We start from the raw sequence: 9,356 nt of genomic DNA on the forward strand, positions 1-9,356 counted from the left end.
CCTTAATGTTTCAAAAGGCATGCTCTTAGGCATTTTTTATGAATACTGATGATGATTTGCCTTTCCTTTTATCGTTGATGTACATGGCCATTTTGGTCATATGCCAACTTCCAATATATGAATGAGTTTGCATCTGGAATCTCTTTATTATCCCACTGGTGATTTTCTCAACTCTATTACCAATATTACATTATCTTAATAATTTTGCTTTAATATAAATCTAAATTTATGCCAGGTTATAGCTCCTCATCTTCATTTTTTCAAAACTTTCATAGCAATCTAAGTGGCAAAAATGCACCCATGATATATAAAGGCACAAATTTAAAAAAAAATTCCCATTTATGATACTTAGACTTGGGCTTTATGTTCTTGGCTTCTCGGACACTCCTCTCTCCCCCCCTTCACCACATAACATTTGCCCATGAATTTGGCAGTTTCCAGAAATTTTATATGCAACTCCTCTGATAGTTTGGCATCCTACTGGATAAGCACTATTATTTTGCACACTTCACAGCTGAGAAAACGGAAGCTAGTGGATATTTTAATTAACGAACTAGATATAAATTTATCAAATATATCTTTGTATATTTCAGAATATCCAAAATTACCTGTCTCTAAAGAACACAAAAATTTGGTCATTGATTTATTATCTACTTTTAAGGAAGTTCATTATTACAAATCACAGAACTTTTTGTGGAGAAGAAATCAGGAAAACACTCATATTATTTGGACAGATAATTATTAGCAAACATTAGAAAGTAGCATAGTCTGCTCTCTAGTTTGGGCATATAAAGGGATATATTGTCAGAAATCTTCTATTAATTGTCTTCTAGATAAGAGCTGAGGTTTGGCCAGCTCATATATATGGTAATTGTCATTATCATATGTGAGCCATTATAAATCAGTAATAATGCACTAGGCACAGGAGGTTGTCAAAGCATTTCCGTCCATAGTTGTACTGCATGACACACCTGTGAAGGTTGTTTTTAGTTTGAAGCTGCAGCTACTGGACTATTTTCATCAAACTGTTCTGAATCATATCCTAAGCGATTATTCTTGTTGAAAAATGTATCTTATCTCTGATTACTGCATGCCTAGTTGTGCTCTCTGCCCTTGCTTTTTGCTAGCAATTTATCTAGGAAAGCTTCATGTGAAGTTATACTCAAATGTGTTTTTAAAGTTTCTTTCCCATATCTCTTATACAATATAATCAAAGTGAAATTGTAAAAGACCACTTATTGGAGATGAACCCCTTCAGAAATTTCCCTGAAGCAGCAGCCCTCAGTGTGCCTGAGAGAATTCCTTACTTCAGAATCTCTATGGCATCAAATTTCAGTAAAATGACTAGTGCAGAACTGATATGCTCACCAAAATATCAAGAACATAAAAATTCCACTCATATACAACAGACCAAGTTATATTGACAAGTGTTTCTATTTTTTTTAAGATTTTGTTTATTTATTTGTCACAGATGGAGAAAGAGAGAGAGAGAAAGAAAGCACAAGCAGGGGAGGTAGCAGGCAGAGGAAGAAGCAGGGTCCCCACAGAGCAGAAAGCCCAATGCGGAACTTGATCCCAGGACTCTGGGATCATGACCGGAGCTGAAGCCAGACACTTAATCAACTGAGCCACCCAGAAGTCCCAAGGGTAACTTCTTTACGAACATGGTTCTTAAGTCTTGACATGGTACTTAACATATCAGGGACAGATTCAGACTCTTCTGTGCTCTGGTAAAATTAGCATTGTGGCTCCAGCAGAAATTTGCTGAGACTCAGATAATAGAACTGACCAAACATAAAATGTACTGGGAGTTGTAGATTACCAAATTACATTTTCTCTTCCCAAAATAACTTTTGGCATGTAAGGAAGTTCACTATGTCTCTTCTACATCCTATTCATAGGGGTCTTTTGATCATGGTGATATCTAAAGAGAGTAAACAAAGTGTTAATTGCAAAGCACTCAAGGCCTGCCACCTGGGCCAACCCTCTTGACCCTATCTTGGAAAATCTGCTTTGTTGCTTCTATTATTCTTTTATAAGGACATAGCTAAGAACACAGTAATACCTGTGCCCACAAAGAATCAAGTAATACCATGTACCACGTGGTCAGTAAGCTAAATTGGCCCCCAGACTAGAGGCCAGAAAACACACTCTGTGAAAGAACATTTTTACCTTCTAGTAAGGCTCTGGTTTGTATTAATCAGATTTCACACTGTATTTTCCAACAGAACTTTTTTTTTTAGAAGATTTTTTTTTAAAAGATCTCATTTATTTATTTTACAGAGAGAGAGAGATCACAAGTAGGCAGAGCAGCAGGCAGAGAGAAAGGGGGAAGCAGGTTCCCTGCTGAGCAGAGAGCCCAATGCTGGGCTCCATGCAGGGCTCGATCCCAGAACCCTGAGATCATGACCCGAGCCGAAGGCAGAGGCCTAAGCCATTGAATAATCAGGTCCGCCCCCCAACAGAACTTTTAATTATCAGGATTAACATCTTTCATTTTTACTAAATCATTAAGATTATATACAATTAAGCATTTCAGAATATGTCCAACAATTCTGACAAAAACAAGGAAGCTAAAAACAAATCTGAGATTCTTTGGAATTTATTAATGGGGAACCTTTTCTCCTATAATTCCAGATTTAACAAGAAACAAAGACATCAGGAGATAATCTGGATACACTATGGGAATGGCTCCTTGATGTTTGGAAAACATGATGGCTCCCAGTAAAATGGAAGGTAGATGTAAAAATTGCCTTGGTATGGTACTGAGGAAGGGGTTAAGTTCAGAAAGGTTGACATGCTAGAATGGATTTATTACATATTATCAGCAATCCCATAAGTTACTGATCAGTGAACCCCATAAGCTGCCTATGCTCCCCAGGAGAACCTAGAGGACATTTCATTTATTAAAGCAATAAAGGATGATCAAGTGGTGAGGGCACTGGCATTACTAAGGAGCTCAGTTGTAGTTTTCTTTTGCAGGTCAGAGTTGATAGTACAAAAAGGTGCTGGGTTCATTAGAGGCAAAAGAAAGAATGAGATTCTGAATATTACAAGTCAGATGAAAGCAACTAACTGTCAGAAGCAAGGTGTTCATAATAACCATAACAGGTAATAAATCCAAAATGGCAACCAGAAGTCCTGACTTGCTGGGATCTGTGCTGAAGGCTAATAGACTCTGGTGCTCCTAGGAGTAAGATACATGGATATCCAACAAGGGTATCATTGACCTATGTAATTACAAAGATCAAGTGAGAGTGAGCTGAAAGTTGGTGTCAGCTAATGTTGTTGAAATTCCCAATCTTTCATCTAGCTCCTGTTGGAGTAGACACAAAGACACAAATCTTTTATGTCTTAAATCTCAGTGCCGACTAACGAGCTCCTGGCAGAGAAGAGACACTAAATAATAAGGATAAGATGACTCATCCAACGGTCAGTCACCTTTGTCCTTGACCACTCAACGCTTATATAAAGGACCCATGAACAGAGTCACAACTGGTGCTTTGGCCAACAGAATAAAAGTGGAAATGATATGTACCCCTTCTGAGCAGAAGTTTTGAGTCACTACATTTTTTGGTACTTTGCTTTTTTTCTTTCTGTAATTAGCATGGCAATAACCTTGAAAGGAGCTGCTTTATCTCTCTCAATTCCATGGTGTAAAAGAGAGAGCTGGACAGAGAGAGAAGGGGATACAGCCAACCGATAATAGATACACCACATGGATGAGAAATAAACCATTGTTTTTTAAAGCCATGGAGGTTTCTGAGATCATTTGCCACCACAGTGCCACTTAGCCTGTACTGACTAGTATAACTATCAACTTGGTAATTATAGCAATAACTTATCAAAAAAGAATGAACTATTCCTATTTTATAATCTATAATTCTCGGTGCTTAATTTTCACACTGCCCTGAAGACCCTCTCACAGGGACATAGACAGGAGGACTTGCCCATGTTTCTGGATCATGATTTGATATCTCTTGTTGTAAAGAATGAGTTTGTTTTCCTGGTGGCAAAGCCTAAGTGTACACACGACTCATTTCAAGAGCAATCTTTGACAGGTATTCAGCCAAGTTAAGTAATAGCTTCCTTATCACCATGTACAATGGGCTACCTATGTAATAGTGCTTTCAATTTCAATATATGCCACTTCAAATGAATTCATGAGGCAATAAGTCAGTAATTTTCAACCCTTGCCTTCAAAATTTCATAAGGGAAGAAAGACAGAGCAGTACATTCATTGCAGATTATCTTTTCAGGTCTAAATCAGGATCTCCACCATGCATAGACTATCATTATAAGAGAATATTCAGTTTCCTATCAATTTTCATCATCTCTGTGGGATCTATCATTACTACCAATGTTAATGCAGGCTCCAGGCTGATCTAACCACATCAGAATCTGCTCATTTGCAAAAACAAAGCAAAAATAAAAAAACTAAACAACAATGTGTTATATAGTTCACATTTGAGATTAATAAGTATTTCTTACTACAAGATAGAAATAACACTGACAGTAAGAATAAATCTCTTTCCTTACAAATATGAAACCTGAAGAATTCAATGTGGACTTGAACCTGTGGCCTCAAGTGTTTACACTATCTTAGGTGCCTTGACAGCCCATAGGCCATTGAATGAGCATTAATGTTTGTCATGCAACCACTGATTCTTGTGTGTATTTCATGGCAGGCCAGCATTAATTTAAGGATTCTTCCTGACAGGTGTATACCCATGGGTTGGGTATACACAGAAGCACTGCATTTAAACACAAATATAGGATTAACCCCTTCCCTTCCTTTAAGTGGATCACTACTTATATTCTCCTATATTTTTCCTAGGGATGAAGTGATAGGAATAGTCATTTACCCTGGAACAAATCTCTGCCATTGTTTATATAAACATTGCCTTTGTATTCTAAGACACAACAAATCAGTGTGTCTTCCACAGATTCTTTTTTTCTATTACATCTCTTGGTGGTCATGGAACAGAATCAGTTGATTGTTTTATTGTTGTTGTTGTTTTAAAGATTTTACTTATTTATTTGAGACAGAGCGAAAGTGAGAGAAATCACAGAGGGAGAGGGAGAAGCAGACTCACTGCTGAGCAGGAATCCCCATGTTGGGTTCAATCCCAGGACCCTGGGATCATGGCTGGAGCCAAAGGCAGATGCTTAACCAGCTGAGTCACCCAGGTGCCCCCAGGGAAAATGCAACATATTTAGAATCTTCAAGAAGACAAAAAATAATCCATATGTTACACAAATAATTATTTTATCATTTTATTATTATTATTTTATATTTGTATGTGTATATATCTTATATAATTATTATGAATTTATAATTAATACCATTATATTCTACTATATCATATCTGTCACGTTAAAGTGGTCAGTTTTGAATTTTGATATGTTTGCAATTAAGTAGTTTTATATATTGAACAAAAGTCAGATGCTTCCAAATATCCTAATGTTCATTAATTAACTAATAATCTGCTAATATGTAGAATTCTATGTCCCAATTTCTTAGCATATGCTTTTCAATTAATTCTTTATTTTCGAAATTACTATTGTGTCCTTAAAAAAAAGAACTCACCAAAAAAAAAAAAAAATCATAAATATGAAGTTGTGAATCATAGGGAGAAAGTGATTTCTGTTAAAAAAAAAAAAGTTAAGTGTGTACAACTGTCATCTCTGGAACTCTATGACAAACATTTTTCAAGGGCTTTCACCTTCTCATTGGAAATATGCATATAACATGGTATTATGAACACTGCAACTATTTAAAACTATTTATTTTAAAACATGCATACTTATGCAATGGAAACAAATTTTATTAGTGTTTTTCAAAAATAATATCCAACCAAAGGTGGTAATTAGGTTGGCTGACTGTCAAGTACTTGCGTAGTTTTAAAATGATTCTTATTAGTTGTTTTCATCAACACTGAAGAAAAATTAATATGCTTATTTTTTCTCTAAATGTTAATGAGGTAATTACTCTCATTTTATTTATATAACGTATAGATTGTTTATAATTTGTCATACATAGTATGGCAATGTGCCTTCTTATAAGGATACAAGTTTATAACCAGCTAAAGTTTATTCTTATTGTATAACAAGCATGACCTCTTGATATTTTATGAAGCAGGCATATGGATCTAGAGTAGAAATTATTTATATATAGACATCCATAAATTTAAATGGTAATCATTATTTTTCTTCTTAAACCAATGAAATCATTTTCATTTAAACTAGCAGAAGAAAAACATCTTCCTTTCCAGCAAATTATGATATAGGCTCAGATAAGGTCACAATACATTTTGTAATAACTATATAATTATGAATAATGGTGTATTAATTATTATGTATCAATGGAGATCCAGTCAGGAAAGCAGAAACTATATGTTATTTCAACATAGAGAACCCAGTATAAGGAATTGCTGAAGGATACACTAAAGAACTGGAAATAGATAAAGGAAATATTGATGTAACATAGACAATTTCTGCTGGAAACAGCCACCACCTCTGGGGCAGGGGAATGATAAAAGGAGCTAGGTAGAGAGCTCCTAGAGCTGAGACTCCAACTCCTGAAGTAGGGGCAATGACTCCTTATCCCTCTGATGGGTCTGGGAGCAGACACGAAAACCACACACCGGAATCTACTGTCCCTGCCAGGATGAAGGGTTATCAGGTCCAGCAAGCAAAGAGGACAGAGCAACTCTCCCACCTCTGGCCTTCCAGGTCTTTTTTTGTGATGCTATCAGGAACCTATCAGGAAGCAGCTGGCAGTGTGGTGTGCAAAGTTTCCACCCCAACATCGTGGTATAGAAAGAGGTTTGGACTTAAGAGAAATAATAACTCAATAAATGGCACTTATCTTTATTATTGTCATTATTGTGAAATTCTCCTTAAAATCTGAAGATTTAGATCTCATAATATAATATATGCTTTTAAAAAATCAAGATTAAAGTACATTATTTGAATATATTTTTATTAATCTTAGTATTTAGTGCTTTTTAGTTATAGTAGGGGATTATATAAAAAGGAGACATCATATTTTTCCTTAGTACCTCTTAACCCATTATCAAGTTCCCTCTGGATTTCTTTACTTGAGGGAAAGTGACAGAAGTGTTTCATATCCATGTTCACATCTGTGCTCTTCCCCATCAAGAAGGGCAGGTTGACTGGCTGGGTTGTGCCATTTGTCAAGTTTGTCAAGGAATGAGTGAGCAGTACATTTTGATGTAAGCTACTTCCCTCTTATCTATGAAATAATTTATTTATATATATGTATTGTTATTGGATGACTAGTACAAATTAAATGATTGATTTTTATGAATGCCATGTGCATTGTTTATATTTCCATTAAAAGCATGATACTAATTTTAAAGTACTAATGAATATGTCTTCCGTCTCACTATTTATATGTGGCAAAAACATATCATCAGTTGAGTTTTTCTTTTTCCATTCAGTCAGTACTGGCAATTTCCATGAAATACAAAAAGAAAATAGTTTTACTTTGAAATTTAGAAAACTATAAATAGAAATTGTGATTAGAAGAGTTATTAAGTTCACACTGAGAGTGGCATTTGTGACAAATTTGAAATTTGAGACTTATTTTTAGATACAATTGTCCACAACTAGCTGAAAAAAAATGCTAAGTAAGAAATGCTTAAATAAGGGTCTTGAGGACAATCACTTCCCAAGGAAAAGAGCAGTCAACTTAGTTTATCAATATCTATTTTGAACATTAATGAGTTTGTTTGTCAGTGAGACCCTTAGCCAAAATTCCTAAAATTCTTAAAGCAGTGCATCTATCTAAGTAAGTAGGTAAGGAGAAGTTCTTTGGAATTGTATAGCATCTCAATTGCATTCCATGAGAATATGAAGCTTAAAGACATTTCTATGACTGTATATTTTTTAATTGCAAAATATTTCTATGATAAAGGATACTATATATATAAATGTGCACAGAAGATATACAGTCCAATGAATAATCATAAAACTATCATTCATTCAATATCCACCAATGTGAAGAAATTGAACATTGGCATCTATGGTGGGCAACATCGAAGATGGACTGGCTGAATGATACTGCTTCCTGTTTATTCATGCCCTTGTATGGACTGAGTTTAGTAACTTGCTCCTAGCAAATAAAATGAGGCAGACATGATGGGATGTTACTTCTGAGTTTAGGTAATAAAAAGAAGTGGCTTCTCTCTTGGCATTAGCTCTCCTATTCTCCCTTAAATCACTCACGCTGACTGAAGCCAGCCTCAAAGTCATGGGGAAGCCCTGTGGAGAGGCTCAGATGGGTGAGCTTAGAAAGAGATTTCAGAGAACTGCCAAAACCATATCACTGAGCTTAAAATAAGACCCTTCAGCCCTAGTGGAGGCTTGAGATGGCTGTCCTGGCTGACACTTGAATTTCAGCCTTATGAAAGACATTGAGCTAAAAGCACATGTGTTCTGATTCCTGACACATAGAAAGTGGTATGATAAATATTTGTTGTTGTAAGCCACTGAGTTTTGGAGTAATTTGTTATAGAGCAATCGATAACTAGTATTATTGGTAAGGGAAATCTGTTCTGAGGTGGCTGACGAATCCGGCAGGGGAATCCCAGTCCTGGCCCCAGCGCCATTCCAGGTTTTCCCCTTGGCCCACCGAGCTACAGCTGCAACAGTGGTACAGATACGGAAGTAAAAGTGTATAAACTACTCCCTTTGTTTGTGCTCAGGGATCAGACTTTGAGAGATTACTTTCTTCTGGGCCCGCTGGTGTGAAATAAACTTCCGATCCTCTAAGGTCTCTAAGTGCTGCTTGTTTTTTTTGGCCAGGATCCAGTCCGTGTTCTGTAACATTTGGTTCCCTGACTGGGAAACCCAACTGCGCTGACCCATTGTTGCCACCACTTTGGGAGCAAGGGCGGCATGGTGACTGAACAAGGGGTTGAAATGGAGAAGACACGCCCGGCCTAATCTTTGACAGTCTCTCACCTGGTCACCTCGGACTGGCCCTGCTCCGCTGTTCCCGCTGGATTCCAAAGAGACTTGGTAGGTGAGGACCTGGTTCCGAGGTTGAATTCCGGTAAGGCCTGGGGCCCCAGGACCAGTCAGACCCACCCGTTAGGGTGCCACAGGAGCTTGATCACCTCCCAAAGACCTCCTAGAGGTCTCATAGGTGGGTTTCCCAGGGAGGGAAGTCCCTCAGGTCAGAAACCCTCGAAAGAGGGGACAGAAAGGAATTTCTGAAAGAAATTCCATGGGTCAGGGCCTCCAGGGGGGCTGGGGCGGGGGGTGGAGACTATAATAACTTCTGTGTGAATGCATGAGTGAATGTGCAGTTTGACCTGGCTTGTCAG

The sequence above is a fragment of the Enhydra lutris genome, unplaced genomic scaffold (genome assembly GCF_002288905.1).
Source record: "Enhydra lutris kenyoni isolate GAN:26980312 unplaced genomic scaffold, ASM228890v2 scaffoldscaffold63, whole genome shotgun sequence".
Lineage (NCBI taxonomy): Eukaryota > Metazoa > Chordata > Mammalia > Carnivora > Mustelidae > Enhydra > Enhydra lutris.